Genomic DNA, 12329 nt, shown 5'->3' with positions numbered 1-12329 from the left:
ACTAATGCAACAACTGGAAGTAGTTATTACAACAAGCTTTTATTTAACTTGCAATGAGTGAGTTTGGATGAAATCTACACAGGTTCGAGTTTTGACGACAACACATTATTTGACCTGATGGTATACCCGGGAACGGCTCCAGACATGGGAACTCCTCAACGATTTACTGCACGCACATGGTTTTTTTGCACACAATGATAACTTTCTTATTAAAAAAAATTAAAATAATTACGTGAGACACTGACGTGCAGGCGGCTTGCAATTTATTAGTTACTTGTTGTATGTAGCAGCTATAGTAACGAATTTAATTTTGTTATTTATGAAGTTTCAGCGTTTATAAGGGGGACGGCGCGTACGCAGTCCCCACTACCAAAAATTACGCATCCGAGTTATCCACATTAGGGATAATCGCAGGGGTCAACCCATCCGCAGTGCAATGGAGAGGCCTCGCCCTGGGGGAACCGCCTTCTTGATCACGGTATCCCCTATGCCAGGTAAGTATGCTCTGTTGGACTCGGCTCGGGAAGGTCATTCTGCGCGAAAACGAAACCATAGCGACTTTTACTTTTACTAGTAGTGCCATCTAGGGGCAAAGTATAGAACGTATTGCATATTTTTGTACTCATCATTTCTCTGATAACTATTTGAAATTATGCAATTCATTTTATTACAGAAACGTTATTAAGTTATAAGTATAAATTTAGGACAGTTCTGTGGCTTTTCAGCTTACCGTAAGACACATAAAGTAATGGAATTTTTCATCTACTTTGTTGGACTAGACTATAATTAACATCTGCATAAATTTCAGTTTTGATAATTCTTTTTTGGAACAACAATAGTATTCCTAAGGAAGGTTGACATCATTAAAAATTGTAGGGTTACGTTTTAGCTCCGAAAGTAACCGAGAATATCCGGAGATGAAAGAGATAATACTTTAGCATGCTATTGTCGAATAATGGGTGGAAAAAATAACAAATTATTTCTAATATCTCAAAGTTTTGTGCCGAATTAAGAAGGAAGTATTACGCTGCTTGCTATAGAAAATAGAGTTATTTAATCAGCATCCAGCATGAACTAAGCTGTCGCATTTCAGCAGCGCTCCCGAAGGACTTCAAAATCGTTTAAACCTTGTTTGTCTTCAACTTCCAAGCTTATTCTTGTAATTTAGTTTCGTAATTTACTGACTTTCACTAATTAAGATTTTCTGAGAGATAGATGCTAAAACGGTCCAAAATTTATACTTATAATTTAATAATGTTTCTGTAATAAAATGAATGACATATTTTCAAATAGTTATAAAAAAATATATGTATGTATACAATTTTTAATGATGTCAACCTTCCTTAGGAACACTATTGTTGTTCCAAAAAAGAATTATCAAAACTGAAATTTATACAGATGGTAATTATAGTCTAGTCTAACAAAGTAGATGAAAAATTCCATTACTTTATGTGTCTTACGGTAAGCTGAAAAGCCACAGAACTGTCCTAAATTTATACTTATAACTTAATAACGTTTCTGTAATAAAATGAATTGCATAATTTCAAATAGTCATCAGAGAAATTATGAGTACAAAAATATGCAATACGTTCTATACTTTGCCGCTAGATGGCACTACTAGTAAAAGTAAAAGTCGCTATGGTTTCGTTTTCGCGCAGAATGACCTTCCCAAGCCGAATTCAACAAAGCATACTTACCTGGCATAGGGGATACCGTGATCAAGAAGGCGGTTCCCCCAGGGCGAGGCCTTTCCATTGCACTGCGGATGGGTTGACCCCTGCGATTATCCCTAATGTGGATAACTCGGATGCGTAATTTTTGGTAGTGGGGACTGCGTACGCGCCGTCCCCCTTATAAACGCTGAAAATTAACAAAATAATAAAAAAATAATTTATTAAATCCGATTGTGATTCTCACATAGTTATTTGTTTCGATCGAATCGGTGAGATTTATGAATGAAATAATTTCAATTTTAAAACTGTTTTCTATGATAAACATTGCGGGGTGTTTTTAACTATGAAAAGGCTACGGTGAAGTTTGATGTACGGCTTTTTCGTCACCTGTGCTTTGAAAGTCGGCAGTAGACTTAATGCATTTTTTTGACGTCAATAAGCTAAGTATATAAGTTTAATAAAAAATTGATTATGAAATTGAAGCATCTGCTCAATAAACACAGATGGGGTTCCACCCACAGCGTCGTCGCTCCCCGGGAACTCGGGGCTCATTCGGAATCGTTTAAGAGCTCTCTGGCTTCCCGGTTTATTTTCACAGCTTAACATTTTGAGTGCAACTTGCTTGAGTGGCAAGAAAATTATCTCTCTGGATATCTTGTTTTAGGTGCTTGCTCTGAGAGAATTGCTAATTTTTTTTTTACAAAATGTACCTAGCTATAAACACAGTTCCGTGCTTATTTTGCAAAGATATACTACAAATATTATAAATGCGCAAGTTAGTGAGGATATATATATATATTATATGGTGTAGGATTCTCTTCAATACAGACAGTACATTTTATTTTAAAATTTATTAGATTAATTAAACATATTTAGGAGTGCCTGAATTAATTGTTTAAGTTTGTGTTAAGTAATTAAAAATGATTTCTGTCTGTTTTGCAAATATTGATGGGTATATTTTACCAACTTGACTTATCATTGCAAAAGACATGCGACAGATTATCTAGGGTGAGTTGCAACGTCAAATTTGACAGGTTAAAATTAAAGTTGACGGTGCAACCCGTAATGTTAGTAAATGCTAGCTGGTGGCTACGTTAGAGTATGACTTTTCTTTATAGGAGCAAAATAAGTAAGTAAGTACATAATGTATTCAAGAATTGATACAGATAAGAATTGATCATTGTGCATCGGTAAAGTGCGAAAATTACAATACACGTTTTGCTTTATTTTTTTTTATTAAAAAGGGGGTTACATCTGCATAATTAAAAACATACGCACAAAGCGCCTATTAAGTACCAATTAACCTTACGTACCGGTGCAAACGCGCCGGTCAAAAAATTGTTTGTAGGTAAGTATATTGTTTCTTGATTCTGCGCGAGCGACGACGGGTGAAATAAATCTACAACGCATCGAACAGGAGGCTGTACTTAAAAAAAAAATTGCTGTGTTGAAGAATAGGTATGTAAATTATTCAAAATCAGCCACAACAAACACAGACAACCGTTTCGTACAGAATTACATTATGTAAAACGAAGTTTGTTTTCTTGTTAATTTGTTCAAACTGAACCCTGTGTAACAATGTTAATTCTATAACGTTTTTTGTTGTTTATAATTATACACATTTATTTCATAATTTTCGACTGTTATTTCTGACTGTATTTCTATATATTAATTTTGTATTTTTTAGGTAGGGTAAATAAATCCCACGCAAAATTGGGTTTTCGCCTGAACGTTTCTTTAATTAAACACATAAAATGTTCATTTGAAATTAGGTATAAACAGGCCAAGAAGGAACCTGCAAATTGTAACATGTAAAACCGGTCAAAGTCTACCTGTATAATTCTTATGACATGGTCAGTTTACTTTCCTGTTTACGTACATAGATATAACAGCGGATCACTACACTAACTGCATAGTTATTAAACATCGTGTGCATTCGTGTATCGCCTACACTGTCACCATTTCATAAATAAAGTGTTTTTTTTTTTTTTAATTAATTATAATTTGTGAACGTGGTGGCTAATTTCACACGAGAAAATTGTAAAAAATATATATTACCTGTTTAGTAGATAAAGATATAACAAAATACGTAGGTAATCTATGTAAAGTGCTTATTACTAGCTTTTGCCCGCGGCTTCGCCGCGGTTGTTTTGTATAACTTACTATTGTCAATATCTCTGGATATAAGCAACGCGGTGATACCTACTCGTATACCACATTTTAAGTTAGACTATTCGCAATACAACTGTGAAAATGGCATCCAATTATGGAATTAGAAACTACACGATGACCTGTAGCTTTTGCGTGATGCGCGAACAAACATACAGACATAAATTTAAAAAAAAATGTTTCGGCTTCTTAGTCCCTGAAAGAACCCCATATATTTTTTTAAATCTCCTGTGTACAAACAGACATAGCCCATTTACAGTTTTATTAGGTACAGACCTATCACGTGGGCAAAAGATAATAGGTGCCTACCCTTGTACAAGTGAATAGATGCCACTTTTTTAAAACAAATGCGACTCTACTAAATAAATAAATATTGAAAATGGTTGAAAAACAAAGGTCCAAAAAAGGGTAACATACTCGTAGTATTATTTCTAGAAGAATATTAAGTAATTCGAGTAGAACATAAACAGCAGTTGGACCTTTCAGTACGACTACATACTATATTGCCAGCTTCGTACCCGTGACCCTTCTAAGTATTTGTCAACATGTGTTGAGCCATATGGGCGCGCTCGGCCATATCGGAGGGCTTATGGACAATACACTTTATCAGGGTCTTGGGAAAATATAAATTGTCGTTTTCTCACAAAATGTAGGTGAACAGCGAAAACAGGAGGTAAGTTATAAGTTCAACGCGTCTGTGTATGTCTGTCCGTGACATCGTAGCAGCCAGACGGTTGAACAGATAGTTGAACAGAACAACAGCGTTTGATTTTGATTTTGATTTTTTTTATTTGTAAGAGAATTTTATTGAGAGTGTTCTTAGCAATGTTTGCATAAAGTATGTGCGGCCGTTGCGAACCGTTGCTTTTTTCGAGCAACTCCGGCGTTGGGAGTTTCCTAAATTTTTATTGTTTTAACATACAGTCAATCGCATAATAACCCAAATTCTAAGAAGTTAATCGCAGTATCTTCACATGTTTGACTGGTACTAATTGTTATAATAAAATGCCCCGAGCTTGCTTGAAATGGATTTTACTGTATAGTTTAAACAATTGCACAAAGAAATACTGGCTGTGGGATATTAGGCATGTTTATATTCCGGAAATAAATAATTCACAAATTAATTCAAGACGTTTTAGGATATCACTTTCATGGTTAATAAATAATTCACTTTAGAATGTACATGTTTGATTTTATTTTGAACAAAATTTAACGACAATACTGTGAAAACTGTTTACATGTTAGGAAAAAATATTCAGAGAATAAATTATACTTTAATTTGAACAAAACATCTAGGCGAAAATCCTTATTTAAGTATTTTGAAACCAACATGGGTCTTTATACCACGATAAAAATGGCAAATTTGCTGTTAACTGTACCTATATCTTCCATAAATATAATCCGACCAATACGCGGTGCAACTCAAGCGGCCGCCCGTTACGTGACCTGAAACTGGTCGGGCAGCGAAAGCCGAAATTCGCATACATGACCTATTGTCCCCTGGTAGTAAACAGTACTAATTGGGACAGATACGTGTAGCCATGGTCGAATGCGGAAATGCATGCTTAATGTGAAATCGTAGTAAATACACACACACATTTTGGTAATTGGTTGCAATTTTGGTAGCAATTTTAGGAGGTTGCTTGATGATAAAGTTTCTGATAGTGTTTATGTTATATCGAACAGATATCTTTAAAAATTGTGTTTCACAAATGGCCCTATCCACTTGAGACAGAGCTGATTTGATTACATGAGACAGATTAATCTAGCGGTATTTTTATCTGTCAGATTATAATATTTTTATCAGAAAGTGGTAATAAGCCCACTTTATTATAGAGTACCATTAGTGGAACAGGCCTTTTAAATTTGTAAAGTTAGCATGTGAGAAAATCTTTATCAGTAAATAAATTATGAACATAATATTTCAATGACCTGTCTTCCATGAAAAACAGCATCGTAAAGTGAATTCCTTTGTATTTCGTTAATTTTCGCAAACGTGTTTTTTCTTGAAAGGAAATTTAGACACACTTTAAATTAAAACATTACTTCAAAATTTTCTTCCAACCAATGTAGGTTTTATTTGCCGTTATGATTTAGAATACCTAGATAATTTAACCGTTCAACACAAATATAGAGTATTGTGTCACCTGTCCACTTGTGAAAGCCCTAATTAGTACCGACATTGTCCAGAACAATTGTAGTAAATTAAGTGTACAGTTCTGGCATAAATTGTACGGTGAAGAACACATAAACCTGTCGAAATTCAAGCAAATTCGTCGCTATTGCCAGGGCATAAAGGATATGATAGGTAATTATTTTTTTGGCAATTCTTTTGTACCAATTATGTGATAATAATTAGTCGAAATAAGTAACTACGTGTAAATCAAAATATACAAAAAAAATGCAGTCCGGCCCAGCATCCCTCGAGTAAAACTATAGAAACTACACACCTTCATACAAAGCGAAGCAACAACATAAAAACTAAAATCAAAAAATTCATCTGTCAACCCTAAATCAAATTCTTTATAGGGTCGATTTTCTTTATCTTCTACCTCTAAAATAACATAACAGTGCTAACAATAATAATATGTATTCCCACTAAGTATATAACTCCCGAATGACCGACACTGTGATGGTAACATTGAATCTAACATAAATCAGTGCAGACCAGACATCTATGTACCTACCTATATTTGTCAGCTTCAGCTGGCAACACTATAAATTGAATCGACATTCAGCTTTCGATCATATCAAAGAGGGCGTGCATCAGTCACAGTAGCCTTTGATTGCCGGACTGACGTTGCAGGATTTGGTAGTAACAATAAGCTTCAGTTTAAACCAACTTAGCGTTAATGAAATCATAGTTATGCCGGTTTTGGTTGAGAGTTCATTACTGTTGACACATTTTTGCCCTTGAATTGATGAATAAATATAATAAGAAATAAATAAATTGATTTGTGAAATAAATAAATTGTTTCGTTTTTGAAATTAATAACAACATATTCTCGGATATATATATATATTTTTTTCTTTTCTTCTTTGTGGCAATCAATTCAATAGAGCTTATTTTTGCCAGTGTCGAGTTACATTATTATTGGACGATAGGATAGGACTTAGGCGCTGTTGAAGAATGAGGGCAATAAATACATATATTATCATATGTAATGTAAGGATAAATAAATAGTTTTAAACATAAATATTATGGTAAGAAAGGAAAGAAGCAAGAGCTTTAATATATTTAAAATCTGTAAAGGAAAGGATAGTAAAGGAATCACAAGGAAGAGGAGCACGGAGTTCTATAAGGAACTGGTAAAGAGGCTTTGAGTTCTCGGATATAGGGTACCTATATCATTTCTTGAGGTACGTATTCTGAAATTTACGATGAGAACTTCCTTGGGAAATCTCTTGAAAAAGAAAAGAAAAATGAGTACCAAATATAAAACCAGAGTAATAATAATTACCGCATAACGAATTTAGGTTAAACATTTTACATTTGATTATAAACTAATGATCTATGATGAAGAAGATTCAGATTTTTTCAGATTCAGATCAGCAATACCAAAGCCATAGAACAGAAGGACAGATACTGTGAAGGTCTATTAAGAAAATGAAATACTGCTTTCCTAAAATAAAATCGAGAAAACAAGAGCAAAGTTATTGGAGGTAATAACTTATTTTGGGCGCAGCGCCACTATAGTTAAAGCAAAATCGTGCTAGTGCGCTTTTGTTAAAATAACAGGCGCTATTAATGCTTGATAATAATGTGACTTATTTTAAACAAGCAATGCTTCATGTAATGAGTTATGATATAATGAAAATTAAGGTGTTGTGTTAAGTATATATCTTAAGTTTAAAAGTTTATGTGTCATCCTTTGTGGATAATTAAGAGTGTAGTGGAAGAAAATTCTTATTTTTTGCAACTTTGGATTTTCTAACATTTTGAGGTGTCTCCATTCTATCTCTCTTGAGGTGTCTCAAATCATGTGCTATCTTTCAAATGTAGATTAAGTCAATATATAAGTATACCCCCATTTGTGTTCGGGCTCGGGCTGCTATAGCTGTTTAAGCAATGTTTGCCAGGGTCGGTCATGAGATGGGTGACCAAAAATTGTTATTCCCTTAAATTTTTACCTCCACCGTGTGTAAAATACATCTAAGAGTATCTTTCAGTATCCATATAAATAATGATGTGTCAGTATTTCAGTATCCACATCAACATGATATATTATGATAGATATCACAGATTTTGTTCAATCTGGTATCAATCGTAATATTGGCGATTAAAGTTAAATAACACTTATTGTTTATTTCCCAATCCCACACATAACACTAGCACAAATTCTAAGAACTGTAAAGCTTACACACGCACCTGTTACATACCGTATCTAAAAAGGCATAAAAATTTCAAGTCTTATTTGGTATTCACATCGTAACACGAGCTTGCAACACGGACTACACAAATATTAATCACATAGGTCCAAAATTTTACTATGAAAATACCAGACATTATAAGTAATTTTTTATTATAAGTAGATTTACTTATGCAAGTATTTATAGGTAACTTAAATCAAAAAACCTTAACCCAATTAAATACTGAGGATTTTTTTTGCTGTTTTTTGCCATCGATTGGATGTTTCCATTTCGCGTAAGCAGATTGTTGTTTACATAAGATTTTACTAATATATAACTATGCCACGAGTACTTAACTGCCTTTTTGAGTATTTGCTACATAATATAATCGCTGGATTTTCTGATTTTCCCAACTTTTCTTGCTTCTGTTTTTTCTTCAAGTTCGTATGTAGCTAAACATTTTCATAAGAACTCTGTTAGAGTGTTTAAACTAAACTAGATATAATACCTTCATACTCATTGTATGTTACTGACATTGTCAGTTGTAAAGAAGAAAGAAATAGTTTTTCTCTCTCTCTCTCTCTCTCAGAAATGGTCGCCAACAATGTATGTAGATTTGCTCTGTGAAAATAAAATAATTTACTGCATTGTTCTAAACCTCTATTTTATTCCTATTTTGCTCATAACCCATCAAACTCTAGGTGATAAAATGAAGTAAAACCATTTTGACAAGCTGCTAGCCAACAAAACTCGGTAAGGAGTGGAAGTATGTTGTTGACTTGAAAGAAGATCCTTACATAGGATAAGTCCGCCGTTGCTATTACTGCTTCTGAATATTGTATGTTGTAATTCAGATATACTTTTATACATTAAAGTTATAACAACCTCTCAGTAGCTAGCTTGGTTGAACTTTCCTGCAAAACTAAATAATAACGAAGACTAGTAAAAAAATAAAGATATGAAAAATATCATATTTAATTCTCACAATGATTTCGTTGAAGAAATGTAGTAACACAACATACAAACAATGGGTCTTTATGCTTAGCATTTGTGAGCAACACCGCTTCTAATGCACAAAGACTGTTACTTTACTTTGTACACTACGTTATATGCTTTGGCTTATTGCAACAGCTTCTTGGGCAATCGAAAGGTCAAAATGTTCAAGCACACAGCTCGAAACAATTAGTTTCGCGAATTCTCTAAATTTGCAGTTGCAATATTGTAAGTTTGCAATTACAGCGCATTTTGTATTAAAATTGATATACTCGGGTTAGATTTAATGATATTATATAATACATGCTACCCGATCTGCGCCGTAAATTTTTGAGCATCAATTTCCGTACAGATGAACATATAAGATTATGTAAAACGTTAATTTTTCTCTACCGTAAATGTGTCAGGATTACTCAGTGTAAGCGGAAAGAGAAGCTGTAACGCGAAACACGGACATAAATGTTTAGGCATTGGTCGCTCGAGTGGTTTTTCGACGCTCGTCAAAAAGTATTACAGGGTAAATTTCACGACTGTTTGAACGCGGCGTGTAGCGTTTCATTAGAGTCGCATATTTTATTTCTAAAGAATCATTTTTTTTTTCATTAAACATTTATAAAATTGGCATTGTACCAGTACTTTACTTATTTATAAAATAGGATAATTAAATGGATTACTGTGTATGGTACAATTTAATAAACACTAATGATAGCCCACGGCGGCGTTCAAAACGCTCGTGAAATTCACCCTGCAATGGAAACAAAATGGAATATAATATTCGTGTGATTCTTCGTAAAATGTTACAATGGAATATATTCGTATTATTCTTCGTGTGAATAAAATTATATCCAACTTTATTTTAATTTTACGCTATATTACGAAAGAGATAAAATCAAAATTGGACAAAGAATTTTATCAGAAGCATATACCAACCTTAATACGCAGTGCATTGGGTATTTTACAAAGAATTTTATCAGTAGCATATACCAACCTTAATACACAGTGCGTTGGGTATTTTACAAAGAATTTTATCAGAAGCATATACCAACCTTAATACACAGTGCATTATTGGGTATTTTACAAAGAATTTTATCAGTAGCATATACCAACCTTAATACACAGTGCGTTGGGTATTTTAATTTTACGCTATATTACGAAAGATATAAAATTAAAATTGGACAAAGAATTTATCAGTGGCATATACCAACCTTAATACATAATGCGTTGGGCGCTAAGTCGAATTTCGAATATCACAAAATCGGAAGCGTTTTAAAAACGCCACTTTTTCAACGTTCGTGCGAACAATGCCTTACTCAATATTAATTAATTAATGTAGGTAGTCTTTCGGAAATAACACTGTAGCTTGTCAGACAGCATTATTATGCTGGACAAGCGCAACCGTCTGCCATTGTATGTCCAGTATGGAGCGAATATTGCTTTTTAATTGGATGCCAGTTCAGTTTTTATCGTTGGTATTAATTAATTAGTTTTGAGTGCTGTAATGAAATCATTACTAGTTACTGATAGAACAGTATATTTCTTAACCCTCGATGACAGAAGGAATTATAATTTTGACGTGTCTATCTGTATGTCTGTCCGTGGCATCATAGAAGCCAAACGGCTGTAATCGATTCTGAACTAGTTTTTTTTTTACTTGATAGAGAATTTAATCGAGAGTTTTCTTAAGTAGCTATATTTAGAAAATAGCATTTGGAAACCAACAGCTGTTTTCTAGCTGGTGAGAGGATGCAAGCCACATCGGAGTCGAGGGTTTGTTTGTGTATTTATTTATATATTTACTGTAACATTCCATCTGAAAAACATCTTTGAACAGTAGTTCAAGGTCAGTAGACCTCTGGACTTTATCTAGAATTTATCTTTTTGGCTCGTAATTTTATTTCTTGCTAAAAAATATTTAACTGCTGTTTTTAAGTAGTTCAAAAAAATTTATCAATCCTAACTAATATTAAGTATAAAAGCGAAAGTAAGTTTGTTTGTTAGTTCAATTGTTTGATACCTCCTTCACGCTCCATCTACTACCACTTCTTGAAATTTTGCATACATATAGTTTGAAGTACGGAGAAAGACATAGGGTACCTTTCATCCCGGAAAAATAACTGCTCGCGTGGATAATCACGTGGGCGAACCCGCGGGTAAAAGCTAGTATATAATCATCTCTACTAACATCGCCAAGAAAGCCGTTGCTTGTGTTTCATTCCATGTAATGTTAAGCAAAACTTTAAGCAGCGATGAATAGTCAATCATGAAGCGAACTCATGAAGATCCTTGGTTCTTTATCATTAAAGAATTACGTAAATGAATGTATTAAACTACTTTACTAATTAATTATGTGATAGGATGACCTATATTTTCTAAAACGTCTTTCGATTAGGAATGACGTATATAAGTATTTAGTTAATTAAACCACAGTTAAGCAATTTTAAAAACAGTTATGGGTTGCCAGTATTCAATTAAAATTAAGTAAAAAATATTCTTTTTTTAGATACGAATAAAGATAAGTATATTTTGGATTGGTAGATTTTTGTAGCCACATCTATTAAAAAATATGATACTAAATTTGCGATGAATGATTACATTTCAAGAACCGAACAGGACAATCAGACAAATTTAAATCATATTAATATCGTACAATATTTATAAAATTATCTATACTATAGTATTCAAAAGCAACGACTTATCATCTTGTCCCTATTCCAGAATATCAATTCGAACAATAATCGCGTTGACTAGCTAAACTTGGCCTTTGAGTTTCAGGCCTCCTGGTACTGTCTGCACCGTAATCACGAAAGACGTGATACTATTCCTGTCTCTATCTACAGAAAATCTAATAAAAACTAATGTAATTCGGTTAGTCTCCGCATTTGGTTCATTATATTTGTCTTTTTCGGAGCCAGGTCGAGATAAGCAACATTATTTGTAGTTACGTTACATACGATGCGTGATAAAAACATGTATGTTAAATTTATTACAGAATTGGTGTATATAAATTCGAAAAAAAACAATTACTTATTAAATTAATAAATTTTATAAAATTAAATATTTTTGTTACATAGGTACTTATAAGTTGTGAGTAGGTATAATTTATTTCAAACTTAATTTCGAACACAACAATACATGAATGGTTTA

The 12329-nt window shown here is 33.3% G+C and overlaps 1 protein-coding gene and 2 non-coding genes across 5 annotated transcripts in view; 1 reads left to right on the top strand and 2 right to left on the bottom strand.

Moving 5' to 3' along the window:
* wake (wide awake) overlaps positions 1-12329 on the bottom strand; it is a 172453-nt gene that overhangs the window by 41650 nt on the left and 118474 nt on the right. The gene's annotated exons all lie outside the window — the stretch shown is intronic.
* On the bottom strand, positions 341-502 carry LOC128673983 (U1 spliceosomal RNA). The gene has a single exon (XR_008405136.1). It is a non-coding gene; the product is annotated as a U1 spliceosomal RNA (small nuclear RNA).
* On the top strand, positions 1690-1851 carry LOC128673982 (U1 spliceosomal RNA). Its single transcript, XR_008405135.1, has one exon. It is a non-coding gene; the product is annotated as a U1 spliceosomal RNA (small nuclear RNA).

The sequence above is a fragment of the Plodia interpunctella genome, chromosome 11, assembly GCF_027563975.2.
Source record: "Plodia interpunctella isolate USDA-ARS_2022_Savannah chromosome 11, ilPloInte3.2, whole genome shotgun sequence".
NCBI lineage: Eukaryota > Metazoa > Arthropoda > Insecta > Lepidoptera > Pyralidae > Plodia > Plodia interpunctella.
This window is presented reverse-complemented; position numbering and strand designations above follow the sequence as displayed.